This window comes from Bombina bombina, chromosome 2, assembly GCF_027579735.1.
Source record: "Bombina bombina isolate aBomBom1 chromosome 2, aBomBom1.pri, whole genome shotgun sequence".
NCBI classification, from domain to species: domain Eukaryota; kingdom Metazoa; phylum Chordata; class Amphibia; order Anura; family Bombinatoridae; genus Bombina; species Bombina bombina.
The window spans coordinates 1,216,702,391-1,216,722,399 of NC_069500.1; the positions used below are offsets into that span (position 1 = coordinate 1,216,702,391).

General features: G+C 39.4%; 1 protein-coding gene across 3 annotated transcripts in view; it reads left to right on the top strand.

Annotated features, from left to right (window-relative positions):
* The first annotated feature begins 1,612 nt into the window (after nucleotides 1-1,612).
* CLOCK (clock circadian regulator) overlaps nucleotides 1,613-20,009 on the top strand; it is a 482,886-nt gene continuing 464,489 nt past the window's right edge. For all 3 annotated transcript variants that reach the window (XM_053703956.1, XM_053703957.1, XM_053703958.1), the window contains exon 1: nucleotides 1,613-1,745. The gene's annotated coding sequence lies outside the window, so the exon portion shown is untranslated. The remainder of the gene's footprint in view (nucleotides 1,746-20,009) is intronic.

A 20,009-nucleotide genomic window follows, 5' to 3' on the forward strand; every position in this document is an offset into this window, starting at 1 on the left:
GAACAAAGCAAATTTGAATTTGTTTTTGATCCAATCGTCGACAATATGTGAGAATGAGAGATGGAAGAATTAGTGCTTGCAGCCTTCAGTGAAACATGGTGGAAGGTCTGTCCTGGCTTGGGGCTGCATTTCTGCCAGTGGTGTTGGCGATATTGTCCGAATTGATGGGATAATGAATGCTGAAAAGTACAGATGGGATTTACTACATCCTGCCATTCTTTCTGGAAAGCGCCTGATTGGGAATGGTTTTATTTCTCAGCATAACTATCCCAAATCATAACCATACTTCCCAATATTTCAAAATTTGAAAGAGGGACACCCCCACACTGTTGTCAGTCTGCCGCGGCACACCTGAGGATCTCTCACGGCACACTGGTGTGCCATGGCACACTGGTTGAAAAACACTGAGATACAGCATGCAATTTTAAACATCTTTCCAATTTACTTTCATTAACAAAATGTGCACAGTATTTATATTTATATTTACACTTTTTGAGTCACCAGCTCCTACTGAGCATGTGCAAGAATTCACAGAATATATGTTTATGCATTTTTGTTTTTAAAATATTTTTATTGAGGTAATTAAATCAGGCATACAACATGTATACAGTTATGTAGAGAATATTACAATATAGCACAATACATATAACATATTTCATAATTTAGCATAACAAGAACAATATGTTCACACTATATTTTGTGGCTCAGTAAAAGTATACTTAACAGATTGAGTTAACATCATTGATACCTATTGTCTGTACTTTGCAAAACCTTCCAAACATGAGTCAATAGGTCACTCTTGGACCTCAAATGCTTAAAAGTGGGTATAAGTAGAAGGTAATCTTAAACAAGGAGTCCTCTCTTGGGTATCAGCTGGAATACCTCAGGTTTTTATGATTTTCTGGGGGGGGGATTTTTATATGCAAAAGTAATATGGGATGGGGGAAGAGATGGTACTCGCTTACTTTTAGTATACGATGTGAGTATGATATAGATAACTAAGGGCTGATTGTAGGCTTTAAAAATTATCTATTTGTTATACTATGGATCCTGCCATGAAACAATAAAGGTCACTTTTTAAGAAAATTTGGTTGCTGGAACTCATCTTTATTTGCTGGTGTACAGATTACATCTTCACAGATGAAATACAGCCCACCATTAGCTCTCTGAGCAGGCATGGTGTACGAATACTGGTGCAGGGGTCTCACGGGATATGTATGTCACTAAAAATTAGTAATGACGTTCAACAGAAGCATTTTTGCTAATAGATGTATAAAAAATATTGCAAAATGTTTACATTTCATATTGAAATGCACTCATGCAATTGTGACATATCCCTTTAAATCTGTATATAGATCGTGTAGTCAGTGGACGAAACAACACATAACATACATACAGCACAACTGTTTTAAAAACTTTCCAAATCATTTTCCAATCAAAACATAATACGACACGTAAGAAGAATAAACACATGTAACGCATAGTGAGTAAAACTTTAGAAGGCGTTCTGGTACATCTTTCTCTAACCAAGCATGCGCCCTTCAGGCATTTTTTTTTCACCACTCACTCCTGAACAAGGATTCCCCTTTTGACAGCTTCCTGGGTTGGGTTGCGCATGCGCACAAGGCAATCACAAGTGTTTCTGTAGGGGGAGTGTTAGTTATGCTGACAGTACGCACTCAGTGCTAAATAGATAACCCAGATCAAGAACGAGAATATAGGCCCCACCGGAGACACTTCAACAGGTAGGTCTGTGCTGTTAGTGGGAGGTGAAGTGTGTGCGTGTACGGCTGCTTTTGTAACGTGTATGTGGAAGCAATTGTTCTTGTATAACAGAGTGAATAACACACCCCCGTGGTTGTGTACGGTCTGTGAGAGGTTTACGCCTACTTACTTGTGATCATTTATTTACTGTGCTGCTCTGATTAACCAGCCGCACTGACTTGGTGACAGCGCAAAGGAGGAGGGTGCAAATCTGAGACACTTAGCTTATTAAAATTATAACTGTATATGACATGATCGTTCTACTGCATGGCACTTTTTATTTTGGTAAATGCATTAAACTATGTGTTTACATGTTTAGTTATGTGTTGCTTAAGCAGCACCATTTCAACGTAATACATAATCATTGTAAAATAAATACAAATATATTTATTTACCTTACAGTATGTTTTAACTGCATTGCAACAGGTTTCTGTTCTGCCCACGATTTTTTTTCTCCTATTAGGTTAATTCCATATGGCTCTTGTCTTCACATCATGTTATAGTGTGGGTGGTAAACTCAGGGGCCTTACAAATGGTTTAAAACATTTCATTCATCTACAGTGTAACATGGATTGTAATTAGGTGCCAATCATTTCCTTGTGAAAGCGTTCTACAATATGCTATTTTATTTACTTTTAATTTATTTTGAAGCTTACAGAAAATGCCACAAACTTGCAAGTTAATATTCTTTTCTAACTTGTGTTCATTTTCCCCTTATTCTGCCACCTCAGAATTTAAAGGGACAATAAACTCTAAATATGTTTTATTTTATGCTCTTCGCAGCATAACAATAATCCTATTGCTGCATTTACAACTGCTCCAGTGTCCATCCATATCCCTATTTTGACCATCTCCCCATGTAAGTGTACTGACTTTTTTTTTTTTTTTCTTTTTTTAAAAATTATTTTATTAAACCAGTTCACAAGACAGACATGCGATAGGGCGTTACATACATTTCATATCCATAAAACAAATGACATATGATGTTAATACAAAAATAATAGATACATAAACCACAGAGAAATAAATGAATACCACATATCTTCTAAAACTTGATCTCAATTTGCATAAAATACCCTAATTTCCAAAACCAATAAGGGGCAATACCTATCTATATTATCCCTACATCTTTTGGTACTATCATGCCTGTGAACTGAGCACATTTTTCCCTTTTATCCCCCCCCCAAAAACCAAACATATAACCATAAATGATAAATAAATAAATCGCTCCATCCCTCTTTAACACTACTCATTTTAACACAGTCTTCGGATTACTATACTACAAAAGAAGCTGGCATCCAGGAAAGAAGAGGAAACAGCCCAGCTTTAGCTGCCAACATAAATGATTTGTTGTTAAGTAATGGAGATAAAACCTGTTTAGAATCACCAATGTTTTTGAATCACCAATAACTATGATAGTAGTTCGGTCTAATAATTGCCGAGTCCGACAGAAAAAAAAATATAGCTACCATTAATCTTAAAATGATCCGAAAAAAGTTTGTTGTACCAAAAATTTAATTTGGACCATAATTGTGATATTTTTGGACATTTCCAGAATGTATGTAGAATATCTGCTTTATCTAGATGGCATTTAGAACAGTAAAAATCATTGTTTGGAAAGAATTTTGCCAATTTAGAGGGAAAGAAATATACATTGTGAATCAGTTTGACATGTGATTCCTTCCAACCAATAGGAATTGTAAGCTTTTGTATTAACATAAGACTATGTCTAATATTAATAGAGTCTACTGCTGGAAAATGCATTGCCCAAAAAGCTTGAATTTTATTTAAATACAACTGACCCTGTTTAGAAAGCAGAATATCAGACCATAACGAAATAGAACATTTGCCTACAGAAAATTTCCTGATGCATATATTTATCTCAGACCATCGACACAATAGCTCAAATTTCCAATTTTTAGAATTAATAAAATGATGCATCTGAAAATATGCAAACAAATCGTTCCTAGATACTTGGAACGTGTGAATAAGATTATTAAAAGATAATAGATGTTCGGTCGAAGAGAACAGTTGATGCAGAGATATCAACCCCTTTTGAGACCATGATTTAAAAACAGTTTGTTGGATTCCTGGTATAAATTCTGGATTCCCACATATTGGAAGAAGAGAAGAGCATTTAAAGTCTATTCCCAAATTGGAGGAAATCTTCTGCCATGCAGTGATAACATTCTTAAACGTTATTCGATTTGTTAGAGTACTGGGAAGATTCCCTATTGAACAGTGCAGAATCGCCTTGAGAGAAAATGGTGAGATTATTTCTGTTTCGAGTTCATTAGAGGTGAATTTATTAAGATTCATTAGCCAGTCCATAGCGGTCCTGGCTAAAATTACAACATTGTACAGTTTAATATCTGGAAACGCCAGCCCAGCATTTTATTTTATTTTTTTGAGTGAGTTTTACTATTGAAATGCAAGCTTTTTGCTTTTTCCATAAAAATTGTGAGCAAATTGAATAAAATTTAGTTATTTGCTGTTTAAAATTAAAAAGTGGTAAATTCTGTAACAAATACAAAATTTGTGGAAACATGATTGTTTTTATCAAGGTGATTCTGGCTGACAAAGGAATGGGAAGATCCATCCAGTTTTTAAGATCTAGGATAGATTTACTAAAGACCTGGGGAAAATTAATCTCATACCAAAATTTCGGATTTTTATGAAGTTGTATCCCCAGATATTTTATATAATCTGTTGTTTTAAAAGGATGATGTACATAGCTATCTGATTTCTTGTAAGTGTACTGACTTGACTTATCAGTCGCCCAGCACTGAAGAGGTTGTTTTTTTTCAGACTAGCAAACCGACCTTTTCAGCAAGTCATTAGCTGTACTGTCTGCTAACAAGGCATAACAACATGCTCATACCACCTGCTTTCTTGATCCTGTAAAAGCAGGGGTGGTCAACTTTCAGCCCAAGGGCTAGATGCGACCCTTGGCACAAGTTTCTGCTGCCCTTGGCACAAGTTTCTGCTGCCCTTTAGGGAAAGCAGAGCTAACAATATATGCCATAGATTTGTGTGTTTTGGGGTGACTCTGGAGGGAAAACTGCAGACAGATAGTACCCTTCTAAATCTGTTACAGGTATACCTCACTTTACAGCGCTTCACTTTACAGTACTTCGCTAATACAGCGCTTTATGGAGCTGAAGTTCAACCTCCAAGGATTTTGAAACAGTGCTGTAATCATTGTGAGATTGCGAGAAAAGTGACTGGCACCATTTTGTTATGCGCAGTTCACTCTGTTTACAGCATCACATTGCAATCTGTGTCTCAGTCTTGTAGTCTGGCAAATTTTACTCCAGTAGTGGTCCCTATTTTACAGGTACAGTTTTTATTGAATACTGTGCTGTGCTAGTGTTAAACTAAACCTAGAGCTATTGCACCCCTAATATATGTTTGTTTAAACATGTTTTCAAGTTTTAAATACACTGGCAAATGAAAAGAAAGCTAAAACTGCATTTTTACTTTAAGGCGGTTTTCACTTTACAGCGATGTTCCGGTCCTTAACCCGCTGTATGAGTGGGGTATACCTGTATTTTATTTTATAATGTTTAATAGCCATAAATTATATTGATCTGCAGCCCTGTGTATTAGGAAGTTGGCTATCACTGCTGTAAAGGACCAGGAAACCAGGCTGTGGAAGGGTTGTGTTACTGAGCATAAGATCAGTTTGCAGGGCTTGAAAAAAACAACACGTCAGTGCTGTGTTTGGTCAGTGGATCAAGTACTTACACTTAAAGGGATGTAAAATAGTACTTCTAGCAACAACAATTATTATTACTTTAAAGTAAACATAAAAAGAAACAAATTGTATTAAAAAAAAGCAAACTAGTTATTTGTTTTCTTGAAAAATGAATGCTTAGAAATTCTCAGTCTAGTCCCTGCCCACACCTAAACAAGGAAGCAGACATTGCAAAACTTAAGTTTTAGGTCACATGATTTTTGCAGGAGAAGTCCTATATTGATCATGGGCAATAAACTGACTGGATCTATTTTATGGTGTCTCCTAGCTTCAAAAGGAATTATACCTTTGCCTTCCTGTTGAGGCAAAATAAGGATATGGAGAGACATTCGAGGGGCTGCAAAGGCAGCAATAGGCTTATTTTTATGTATTTAGCAGCATAACATAAACATAAATTGAAAGTTTTGTCTCCTTAATGGCTAAACATCTAAATTGTTGTTCTTGAAATTAATGTCTCTGAGCAATAAGCAACCACAATTGGTGCTTATTATTTTATTTTTAACAAGAACAGAATGTATAAAAAAAAGTTTGTTTAAAAAGAGTAGGGAATATTTTGTTTTAATTACTAGGTCTACTTAATTAATTTCTTTTCTTTGTGCAACATCTGACTACTTTAGGAATCATGCCACCCTCTTAAAGGAACACTAAACCCAAATTTTTTCTTTAATGATTCAAATAGAGCATGCAATTTTAAGCAACTTTCTAATTTTACTCCTATTATTATACATTTTTCATTCTCTTGGTATCTTTATTTGAGAAAGTAAGAATGTAAGCTTAGGAGACGGCCCATTTTTGGTTCAGCACCTAAGTAGCGCTTGCTGATTGGTGTCTAAATGTAGCCACCAATCAGCAAGTGTTACCCAGGGTGCTGAACCAAACATGGTCTGGCTCCTAAGCTTACATTTCAGCCTTTTCAAATAAGGATACCAAGAGAACAAAGAAAAACTGATAATAGGCGTAAATTAGAAGGGTGCTTTAAAATTACATGCTCTATCTGAATCATGAAAATATAATTTTGACTAGACTATCCCTTTTTTTAAGGGGTTTCCTATCGCAGCATTACCGGAAAGCATCTAAACTGTGCTAGTACTGCATGCTACACTTTTAGAGGCTTGCAGATATAGCACAGTGTTGCCGACATCGTAAGCGTGATAGAGCTTGTTTAACGACAGCTGTCATAGAGGGTACATCGGTGGTTTACGGACTTAAAAGGACATTAAAATATTTTTTTAAATAGGTATAGTACATATCAACCTGACCTACATACAAAATAAACGTTTAAACTCATTTAACAATGTGTACTCTTATCTAATCAATTGGCAAGTAGTATGTAGTTGTTTCAGGAAGTTTGCAGCATTTTCCAGCATACTTCAGTTACAGAATTTAATTTCCAACCTTTGTAATGAATGTGGCAGAAGCACATTTTTACAACTAAAGCAAGCCAAATTAAAGGGACAGTAAACACCTTGTAATTGCAAGACATTTCTGTTGTGTTGCTATTTTAATACAAATCAGCCAAGTCTTAACGTTTTTAAAACAAATTAACATTATTTTCCAATAGCCAAAGTCCACCCATCATTTGCCTTTTTTGGAGAAGCTAATCTGGGCTTTAGGCTGCAGACAACTAGACTAGTAGTCACTGTCATAAATTGAGTATAAAGTAAATTGTTTTGCAGTTATCAGCCAAAGCCAATTGGGACAGATATGAAGCAGACTTTGCCTTGATAAGTTATCCTGGTGCACTCCAAGTTCTGAGAATTAGAAATTGATGAATTTTCATGGCTAAATTACATGAAAAGTGGGTAAAATAAATAATGAAAATAAATTGCAAAGTTGTTTCATTATTCATAACTAAACATTTTAGATATATAAAACAATAATAATCTCAAGGTTTTTACTGTCACTTTAGTAATTTGTGTATATCACAATGTAGTTTTATTTTAATTAATGTATGCAGAATTCAGTTTTGACTTTAATGCCCCTTAAAAGTGATACATTAACTTCAGTGTCCTTAGTACAATTGCAGTACCAGGAAGCATTTGAAATAAGCTTATTTAATTTATGCATACTTTAAATAAATTTGCCTTGTTACTTGCAGAATCCAAGCCACGGACACTGCAGACAGAAGTTGTAGTTTCTATGCCTTTACACCGAGTGTTAATTGCCTGGGGGGAGAGCTTGTGTGGTGTCTCTCTGATTCAGATCCATCTCAACCATTTAATTCAAATCATATAAAACAGTGATGGCCAACTTCCTACTACATGAGAGCTGCAGATTCATATTTTGCTATTAGAAAGTAATATATGTTTGTTTAAATGCCTGTTAAATAAATTATTATTAACAAAGTTGAATCGGTGCATAAAAGGGATAAGAAACCCACAATTTTTTTTCAGGATTCATAGAGTATGCAATTTTAAACAACTTTTTCATTTACTTCTATTATCAATTTTCTTTGTTTTCTTGGTATCCTTTGTTGAAATGCAGGGATGTATGCTTAGGAGGCGGCCTGTTTCTGGATCACTTTATGGCACCAGCACTATTTCCTGCCATGTAGTGCTTCAGATGCCTACCTAAGTACCTCTTCAACGCAGAATATCATAAGAATGAAGCAAATTTGATAATAGAACTGAATTGGAAACTTTTTTTTTAAATGGTCTGCTCTGTCTGAATCACAAAATACATTTTCGGGTTTCATATCCCTTTAACCACCTTTAGTGAAGAGGGCCCAAATACCAAAGTCTCTGTGACTTCACATGTGCAAACAACAATTCATGTTCAAATCTAGGCATGGGCGAAACATCAGATTTGGCATTTGTTTACTAAATGAATGCCGAATATGTCTGCAGGAAGCGGCATTCGGGTATTTTCGGTGCCGGATATATCGGTGTGAGAATGCAACACACAAAGAATGCCAAATTCAATGTTTCGCCCATGCTCCTCAAATCTATTACTTGTGTGTGAGTTTCTGATTGGTTTGCAATGGTATTTTTGTTCTTGGGGACAGATATGAATCTTACAATTTGTGTATAATAGGCCCTTATAGACTGCATATACATTTCTGGCTATTAAAGGGACACACAAGTCAAAATAAACTTTTATGATTCAGAAAGAGCAGCAGTTTTAAGACACTTTCTAATTTACTTCCATTATCAAATTTTGCACAGTCTTTATATGCACACTTTCTGGGGAACAAGATCCTACTGAGCATGTGCACAAGCTCACACTGTATGCGTATACTACTCTGTGACTGGCTGATGTCTGTCACATGATACAGAGGGCCGGAAGATAGGAAAAAAAAAAAAAATTGAAATTCAGAGTAGGTGTTAAATCATTGTGGTCTTATTATTCACTTGTTAATTATGCAATTCTACTGCACACAAGTAATATATTTCCTAAACATATCCAGTATCAGGGCGAACTTTAGGTAAGGTTGCAGGGTATCCTCTGCCTGCTGTTCTCCCCTGCATAGAGGTCTTTAGAGTTGTGTGACCACTCTAAAGCACACATTTATAGGTCTGCTCTTTCCTGGGACCACATAAACAGTGAAACACATTCTGAGTTTTTTGTTTTTTAGGGCAACAAAAATGGATTGTTAGTGACCAGCAGTTTACCATCTCTGATATAGAACATAGATATTATTGGCAGTTAAGAACAAGAAAGTCCCAGTATTCTATCCATATTCTTAAAGGAGGCACTGAACTCAACCTTTTTCTGTCATCCAAATGTGAGAGCAGTATTTAGACTTGTTGATATTTTTTTTTTGCCTGAGAAAACACAAAGTACAAACGATTTAAACCAGTGCTTGACAAATATGCCTAAACTCTAGAAGCCATTTAAAAAAAATAAAAAAATAAAATACACCCCTCACATTTTTGTAAATATATTATATCTATTCATGTGACAACACTGAAGAAATGACACTTCGCTACAATGTAAAGTAGTGAGTGTACAGCCTGTATAACAGTGTAAATGTGCTGTCCCCTCAAAATGACTCAACACACAGCCATTAATGTCTAAACTGTTGGCACCAAAAGTGAGTACACCCCTTTGTGGAAATGTCCAAATTGGGCCCAAAGTGCCAATATTTCTCCAACATTGGCGTGTCCGGTCCACGGCGTCATCCTTACTTGTGGGAATATCTCTTCCCCAACAGGAAATGGCAAAGAGTCCCAGCAAAGCTGGCCATATAGTCCCTCCTAGGCTCCGCCCACCACAGTCATTCTCTTTGCTGTTGCACAGGCAACATCTCCACGGAGATGGTTAAGAGTTTTTTGGTGTTTAAATGTAGTTTTTTATTCTTCTATCAAGTGTTTGTTATTTTAAAATAGTGCTGGTATGTACTATTTACTCTGAAACAGAAAAGGATGAAGATTTCTGTTTGTGAGAGGAAGATGATTTTAGCAGACAGTAACTAAAATCGATTGCTGTTTCCACATAGGACTGTTGAGATGAAGTAACTTCAGTTGGGGGAAACAGTTAGCAGACTTTTCTGCTTACGGTATGACTAGCCATATTTCTAACAAGACCATGTAATGCTGGAAGGCTGTCATTTCCCCTCATGGGGACCGGTAAGCCATTTTCTTAGTCAAACAAACAGAATAAAGGGCTTAATATGGGCTATAAAACTGGTAGACACTTTTATGGGCTAAATCGATTGCTTTATTTGGGCATTTTATTCATGTTTATGCTGATAATTCACATTTATAAACTTGGGGAACGTTTATTAACGGCAGGCACTATGTTAGACACCTTTTCCAGTCAGGGGGACTTCCCAGTTGTAGGCTGAGCCTCATTTTCGCGCCATTACTGCGCAGATGTTTTTTGAGAGCAGGACATGCAGATGCATGTGTGAGGATCTGAAAGTAACTGGAAAAGTTTCTAGAAGGTGTCACTTGGTATCGTATTCCCCTCTGGGCTTGGTTAGGTCACAGCAAAGGCTATAGCTGGGACTGTATAGGGGTTAAATTTGTAAACGGCTCCGGTTCCGTTATTTTAAGGGTTAAAATTTGGTGTGCAATACTCTTAATGCTTTAAGACACTGTGGTGAAATTTTGGTAATTTTTGAACAATTCCTTCATACTTTTTCACATATTCAGTAATAAAGTGTTTTCTGTTTAAAATTTAAAGAGACAGTAACGGTTTTGTTTTAAATCGTTTTTTGTGCTTTATTGACAAGTTTAAGCCTGTTTAACATGTCTGTGCCTTCGGATAAGCTATGTTCTATATGTATGAAAGCCAATGTGTCTCCCCATTTAAATTTGTGTGATAATTGTGCCATAGCGTCCAAACAAAGTAAGGACAGTACTGCCACAGATAATGAAATTGCCCAAGATGATTCCTCAGATGAGGGGAGTAAACATGATACTACATCATCCCCTACTGTGTCTACACCAGTTTTGCCCACGCAGGAGGCCCCTAGTACATCTAGCGCGCCAATGCTTATTACCATTCAACAATTGACGGCTGTAATGGATAACTCCATAGCAAATATTTTATCCAAAATGCCTACATATCAGAGAAAGCGCGATTGCTCTGTTTTAAACACTGAAGAGCAGGAGGGCGCTGATGATAATTGTTCTGTCATACCCTCACACCAATCTGAAGTGGCCATGAGGGAGGCTTTGTCAGATGGGGAAATTTCAGATTCAGGAAAAATTTCTCAACAAGCTGAACCTGATGTTGTGACATTTAAATTTAAATTAGAACATCTCCGCGCACTGCTTAAGGCGGTGTTATCTACTCGGGATGATTGTGACAACTTGGTCATTCCAGAGAAATTATGCAAGATGGACAAGTTCCTAGACGTTCCGGTGCACCCCGACGCTTTTCCTATACCCAAGCGGGTGGCGGACATAGTGAATAAGGAGTGGGAAAAGCCCGGCATACCTTTTGTTCCCCCCCCTATATTTAAGAAATTATTTCCTATGGTCGACCCCAGAAAGGACTTATGGCAGACAGTCCCTAAGGTCGAGGGGGCAGTTTCTACTCTAAACAAACGCACTACTATTCCTATCGAGGATAGTTGTGCTTTCAAAGATCCTATGGATAAAAAATTGGAGGGTTTGCTTAAGAAGATTTTTGTACAGCAAGGTTACCTTCTACAACCCATTTCGTGCATTGTCCCTGTCACTACAGCAGCGTGGTTCTGGTTTGAGGAACTAGAAAAGTCGCTCAGTAGAGAGACTCCATATGAGGAGGTTATGGACAGAGTTCACGCACTTAAGTTGGCTAACTCTTTTATTTTAGATGCCGCTTTGCAATTAGCTAGATTAGCGGCGAAAAATTCAGGGTTTGCAATCGTGGCGCGCAGAGCGCTTTGGCTAAAGTCTTGGTCAGCGGATGTGTCATCCAAGACAAAATTGCTTAACATCCCTTTCAAAGGTAAAACTCTATTTGGACCAGAATTGAAAGAGATTATCTCAGAATTCACTGGGGGAAAGGGCCACGCCCTTCCACAAGATAGGCCTTTCAAGGCCAAGAATAAGTCTAATTTTCGTTCCTTTCACAATTTCAGGAACGGACCGGCCTCTAATTCTGCATCCTCTAAGCAAGAGGGTAATGCCTCACAACCCAAACCAGCCTGGAAACCGATGCAAGGCTGGAACAAGGGTAAGCAGGCCAAGAAGCCTGCTGCTGCTAACAAAACAGCATGAAGGAGTAGCCTCCGATCCGGGACCGGATCTAGTAGGGGGCAGACTCTCTCTCTTTGCTCAGGCTTGGGCAAGAGATGTTCAGGATCCCTGGGCGCTAGAAATAGTTTCTCAGGGTTATCTTCTGGAATTCAGGGAACTACCTCCAAGGGGAAGGTTCCACATGTCTCACTTATCCTTAAACCAAATAAAGAGACAGGCGTTCTTACATTGTGTAGAAGACCTGTTAAAGATGGGAGTGATACACCCAGTTCCAATAAAGGAACAAGGAATGGGATTTTATTCCAATCTGTTCGTAGTTCCCAAAAAAGAGGGAACTTTCAGACCAATTTTGGATTTGAAGATCCTAAACAAATTTCTCAGGGTACCATCGTTCAAGATGGAAACCATTCGAACGATTCTACCCACTATCCAGGAAGGTCAATTTATGACTACCGTGGATCTAAAGGATGCGTACCTACATATTCCTATCCACAAAGAACATCACCAGTTCCTAAGGTTTGCCTTTCTGGACAAACATTACCAGTTTGTGGCCCTCCCATTCGGGTTAGCCACTGCTCCAAGGATTTTCACAAAGGTACTAGGGTCCCTTCTAGCGGTTCTAAGACCGAGGGGCATTGCAGTAGTACCTTACTTGGACGACATCCTAATACAAGCGTCGTCCCTGTCAAAAGCAAAGGCTCATACAGACATCGTTCTGGCCTTTCTCAGATCACACGGATGGAAGGTGAACATAGAAAAAAGTTCTCTCTCTCCGTCAACAAGAGTTCCCTTCTTGGGAACAATAATAGATTCCTTAGAAATGAGGATTTTTCTGACAGAGGTCAGAAAGTCAAAACTTCTAAGCACTTGTCAAGTTCTTCATTCTGTTCCACGTCCTTCCATAGCGCAGTGCATGGAAGTAGTAGGGTTGATGGTTGCAGCAATGGACATAGTTCCTTTTGCACGAATTCATCTAAGACCATTACAACTGTGAATGCTCAAACAGTGGAATGGGGATTATACAGACTTGTCTCCAATGATTCAAGTAGATCAGAAGACCAGAGATTCACTCCGTTGGTGGCTGACCCTGGACCATCTATCCCAGGGAATGAGCTTCCACAGACCAGAGTGGGTCATTGTCACGACCGACGCCAGTCTAGTGGGCTGGGGAGCGGTCTGGGAGTCCCTGAAAGCTCAGGGACTATGGTCTCGGGAAGAGTCTCTTCTCCCGATAAACATTCTGGAACTAAGAGCGATCTTCAATGCTCTCAGGGCTTGGCCTCAGCTAGCAAAGGCCAGATTCATAAGATTCCAATCAGACAACATGACGACCGTTGCGTATATCAATCGTCAGGGGGGAACAAAGAGTTCCCTGGCGATGAAAGAAGTGACCAAAATAATTAAATGGGCGGAGGATCACTCCTGCCACCTATCTGCGATCCACATCCCAGGTGTGGAAAACTGGGAAGCGGATTATCTGAGTCGTCAGACATTCCATCCGGGGGAGTGGGAACTCCACCCGGAGATCTTTGCCCAACTAACTCAATTATGGGGCGTTCCAGACATGGATCTGATGGCGTCTCGTCAGAACTTCAAGGTTCCTTGCTACGGGTCCAGATCCAGGGATCCCAAGGCGACTCTAGTTGATGCACTAGTAGCACCTTGGACCTTCAACCTAGCTTATGTATTTCCACCGTTTCCTCTCATTCCCAGGCTGGTAGCCAGGATCAAACAGGAGAGGGCCTCGGTGATCTTGATAGCTCCTGCGTGGCCACGCAGGACTTGGTATGCAGACCTGGTGAATATGTCATCGGTTCCACCATGGAAGCTACCTTTGAGACAGGACCTTCTTGTTCAGGGTCCATTCGAACATCCAAATCTGGTTTCCCTCCAGCTGACGGCTTGGAGATTGAACGCTTGATTCTATCGAAGCGTGGGTTTTCAGATTCCGTGATAGATACTCTGGTTCAGGCCAGAAAACCGGTAACTAGAAAGATTTACCATAATATATGGAAAAAATATATCTGTTGGTGTGAATCCAAAGGATTCCCATGGAATAAGATAAAAATTCCTAAGATTCTCTCCTTTCTTCAAGAAGGTTTGGAGAAAGGATTATCTGCAAGTTCTCTAAAGGGACAGATCTCTGCTTTATCTGTCTTACTACACAAAAGACTGGCAGCTGTGCCAGATGTTCAAGCATTTGTTCAGGCTCTGGTTAGGATCAAGCCTGTTTACAGACCTTTGACTCCTCCCTGGAGTCTAAATCTAGTTCTTTCAGTTCTTCAAGGGGTTCCGTTTGAACCTTTACATTCCATAGATATTAAGTTACTATCTTGGAAAGTTTTGTTTTTGGTTGCTATTTCTTCTGCTAGAAGAGTTTCAAAGTTATCTGCTCTGCAATGTTCTCCGCCCTATCTGGTGTTCCATGCAGATAAGGTGGTTTTGCGTACTAAGCCTGGTTTTCTTCCAAAGGTTGTTTCTAACAAGAATATTAACCAGGAGATAGTTGTACCTTTTTTATGTCCGAATCCAGTTTCAAAGAAGGAACGTTTGTTACACAATTTGGACGTAGTCCGTGCTCTAAAATTCTATTTAGAGGCTACAAAAGATTTCAGACAAACATCTTCTTTGTTTGTTGTCTATTCTGGTAAAAGGAGAGGTCAAAAAGCGACTTCTACCTCTCTTTCCTTTTGGCTTAAAAGCATCATCCGATTGGCTTATGAGACTGCCGGACGGAGCCTCCTGAAAGAATCACAGCTCACTCCACTAGGGCTTTGGCTTCCACATGGGCCTTCAAGAACGAGGCTTCTGTTGACCAGATATGTAAGGCAGCGACTTGGTCTTCACTGCACACTTTTGCCAAATTTTACAAATTTGATACTTTTGCTTCTTCGGAGGCTATTTTTGGGAGAAAGGTTTTGCAAGCTGTGGTGCCTTCCGTTTAGGTAACCTGATTTGCTCCCTCCCTTCATCCGTGTCCTAAAGCTTTGGTATTGGTTCCCACAAGTAAGGATGACGCCGTGGACCGGACACACCAATGTTGGAGAAAACAGAATTTATGCTTACCTGATAAATTACTTTCTCCAACGGTGTGTCCGGTCCACGGCCCGCCCTGGTTTTTTAATCAGGTCTGATGAATTATTTTCTCTAACTACAGTCACCACGGTACCATATGGTTTCTCCTATATTTTTCCTCCTGTCCGTCGGTCGAATGACTGGGGTGGGCGGAGCCTAGGAGGGACTATATGGCCAGCTTTGCTGGGACTCTTTGCCATTTCCTGTTGGGGAAGAGATATTCCCACAAGTAAGGATGACGCCGTGGACCGGACACACCGTTGGAGAAAGTAATTTATCAGGTAAGCATAAATTCTGTTTTTGTGTTGCCACCATTGTTTTCCAGCACTGCCTTAACCCTTTTGGGCATGGAGTTCACCAGAGCTTCACAGGTTGCCTCTGGAGTCCTCTTCCAGTCCTCCATGACAACATCACAGAGCTGGTGGATGTTAGAGACCTTGCGCTCCCCCACCTTCCGTTTGAGAATGCCCCACAGATGCTTAATAGGGTTTAGGTATGGAGACATGCTTGGCCAGTCCACCTTTACCCTCAGCTTCTTTAGCAAGGCAGTGGTTGTCATGTAGGTGTGATTGGGGTTGTTATCATGTTGGAATACTGCCCTGGGGCCCAGTCTCTGAAGAGAGGGGATCATGCTCTGCTTCAGCATGTCACAGTGCATGTTGGCATTCATGGTTCCCTCAATGAACTGTAGTTCCCCAGTGCTGGCAGCACTCATGCAGGCCCAGACCATGACACTCCCCCCACCATGCTTGACTGTAGGCAAGACAAATTTGTCTTTGTACTCCTCACCTGGTTGCCGCCACACACCCTTGACTCCATCATAACCAAATAAGTTTATCTTGGTTTCATCGGACCACAGGACATGGTTCCAGTAATCCATGTCCTTAGTCTGCTTGTCTTCAGCAAACTGTTTGCAGGCTTTTATTGTGCATCATCTTTAGAAGAGGCTTCATTCTGGGGCAACAGCCATGCAGACCAATTTGATGCAGTGTGCGGCGTATGGTCTGAGCACTGACAGGCTGACCCCCACCCCTTCAACCTCTGCAGCAATGCTGACAGCACTCATACGTCTATTTCCCAAAGACAACCCCTGGATATGACGCTGAGCACGTGCACTCAACTTCTTTGGTTGACCATGGCGAGACGTGTTCTGAGTGGAACCTGTCCTGTTAAACCGCTGTATGGTCTTGCCCACCGTGCTGCAGCTCAGTTTTAGGGTCTTGGCAATCTTCTTATAGCCTAGGCCATCTTTATGTAGAGCAACAATTTTTTTTTCAGATCCTCAGAGAGTTCTTTGCCATGAGGTGCCATGTTGAACTTCTATTGACCAGTATGAGAGAGCGTGAGAGCGATAACACCAAATTTAACACACCTGCTCCCCATTCACACCTGAGACCTTGTGACACGAGTCACATGACACTGGGGAGGGAAAATGACTAATTGGTCCCAATTTGGACATTTTCACTTAGGGATGTACACTGGCTGTGTGTTGAGTTATTTTGAGGGGACAGCAAATTTACACTCTTATACAGGCTGTACACTCACTACTTTACATTGTAGCAAAGTGTCATTTCTTCAGTGTTGTCACATGAAAAGATATAATATATTTACAAAAATGTGAGGGGTGTGCTCACTCTTGTGAGTTACTGTATGTATGTATGTGTGTGTGTGTGTATATATATATATATATATATATATATATATATATATATATATATATATATATATATATATATATATATGATACAAAGGATAGGGTGCACACAGATAGAATTAGAGGGTAAAGCGTGTTGTGCTGGCAATCCTAAATGAATATAAACAAATTAATTAGAAAAGAGCTCTAATATGTCAAAAGAGCTAAAGCGGATACCTGGCCGCACCAACACACCCCTACAGTATACTAAGGAATGACATCCTAAACAGGTCTGCTGAACATATGCTTTTAATAAAAACAAAGCCAAAAAAGATACATGCTGAGAATAATGGCAACAACAAGATTACAGCACACAAACATATACCAAGCGTAGTGCACTACTGTCAACTGTGAGCTAGCATTTGCAAAGTAATTTGCAAAGTAATTGTAACTCATGAGAAAGTCCGTCCTTGATGCCGGGCACTTAAGTGTTAAAAACACGCTCCGGTTTAAAGATTTAGACAAGTTACCGTCCTTGATATCTCATTATGTGTATACGTTCCGGTACCGGATTAAAGATGTAATGTGAGAGTCCAAAGGATGGTACTAGTACTATTGCAAACTTGATCCCATGTGCTAATGACAACTCTAACTTTAAACTTTCAGTGTGCAAGACTTATTACTGCATGGCTTACCTCCGCTATCTTCACACATTCTACGGTATTACCTGACAGGATCTCATCCGTGGTGTGGCTTACAGCGATGTATTCCGCCTATGCAGCTCTTCACTTGCTTGGTTGTGTTCACTTGATATCGTCAGATTCACAGCATATCCACCATGCTGGCGTCCTCCACACTGTGTCTTGTTCTACACATTACGCGTTTCGCCCCTCCCCCTTTCCGGGCTGAACTCAGGGCTTCATCAGATGTGTCTAATTAGACACCACAGCAGACTTTATAACACTTGTGCAGAAACAAAGTTACACCTCCTTCATATATGTTAAAGGGAAGTGTATAGTGCATGTACGTTTCAATGGCTACAATTAGATTACACTACACATTTAATATACAACTAATCTATACAAATATGGCATATTGCAATTCACATATTTTTTGAAAACTGCTTATTATATACTGATAAAATACAGCATTAGATTTAAATATACACTGAGAACCACTTATATGAACATGTTTCCATACTCATTACTAAGCAACCGTGTATTATTTCATACACATTTTCTAACAGTGTTAATAAATAAGGAATATTTATAGAAAACAGGAAAATTCGATTTTTTCATTCAAACCAAAGGGAGAGAGGGTGTTGAGTCTGTACATCCAGCGTGACTCATGCTGGAGCAATAATTGGTCAATATTACCTCCTCTCCTCCTTGGTTTGATGTGTTCAATACCCAATACTCTTAGGAGAGAGAAATCAGAGTCATGCATTTTTTGGAAGTGTCTGGCTACTGGACTGTCTGAGTCCTTATCCTTAATGCTATCTCTGTGTTCCCTCACCCTTTCTTTTAATTCACGTGTCGTTTTCCCAATGTAAAATTTGGGACACGAACAGTGTAACATATAAATGACATTTGAGGTATTACAGACTATTCTTTCATTAATGTGGTAAGACCTATCTGAATATTCAGTGCAAAAATTTGAGGCTTTAACGATGTACTTGCAGTACACACATCTGCCACAAGGTTCGCAACCTTTCCTAGTTTGTGCTTGTGTTAGCCAATTTTTTGGGGTGTCTCTTTGGAACTCACTACGAACCAATTTATCCTTAATACTGGGAGCTCTTTTGGCTGTAAGCAATGGGTACTCAGAAATATATTTAGCAACTGAACTATCATTTAACAAAATGTGCCAGTGTTTATTAAGGATATTCCGCAATTTGTTCCAATGGGAATTATATTTTGTTATTAAACGAATACTATTCTCTTCCTTAGGCTTTTCAGTTGTTCTATATAGTAATTCATTCCTGGGTTTCTGCCTGGCTCTAAGCCATCCTTTTTTAACTTGATTCTTAGAGTAACCTCTCTGAAGGAACCTCTGAGCCATCTCTCCGGCCTGCCTTTCAAAATCTTGTTCAGTGGAACAGCACCTCTTGAGCCTCAAGAACTGTCCCACTGGAATGCCATTTTTTAAGGCCTCCGGGTGGTGGCTGGAACCATATAACAGATTATTAGTTGCTGTTTCTTTTCGAAACACTTTGCTTTTTAATAATCCATCTTCAATGGTGAGTTTGAGATCCAAAAAAGTAGTTTCCTTATTGCTAATCTGGTGAGTTAAGAACAAATTTCTGTTGTTGTTGTTCAGAATCTCAACAAATTTATTGGCTGAAGTTTCATCCCCTTTCCACAAAACTAGGATGTCATCCACATAGCGCAGCCATAGGACGACGTGAGCCTCCACCCATATATCTAATTCCTGGAAGACATCAACTGCCTCCCAGACACCTAGATGGAGACAGGCATAGGTGGGGGCGCACGCCGAGCCCATGGCTGTGCCTCTTAACTGTCTAAAAAATTTGCCATCAAACATAAATATGTTATTGGTTAACACAAATTCCAATAATTTGAGTACCAAGGTGGTGTTGTCACTGTACTCTTCTCCATGTAGCTTAAGGAAGTATTCTGCTGCTTCCAGACCTACTTTATGTGGAATAGAAGAGTACAGTGACTCCACATCAAGAGTGAGTAGAAGCATATCTGGTTCCATTTTAATTTTATCCAATTTTCTTAAAACGTCCCCCGTGTCCTGCACATAGGAGGACAATTCAGTTAAGAAGGGACGTAGAAAAAAATCTACATATCTACTTATCCCCTCTGTTGGTCCCCCAATCCCAGACACTATGGGACGTCCTGGTGGGTGTGTGATGCTTTTGTGCACCTTAGGGATGCAATAAAAAGTAGGAGCTACTGGGTGAGTCGGACTCAGAAATTCAAATTCTTTCTTAGTCAATAACCCTGACTCTTTTGCTTGTCTCAAAATTATGAATAGATCATCACAAGATTTTTCATAAGTTTGTCTAGTGACAGCCTCATATTGTTCTTTTACACCTAGCTGTCTTAGGACTTCTTTCACATAGTCAGCCTGGTTAAGGATGACAATATTCCCACCCTTATCGGATGGTTTGATCTGAATT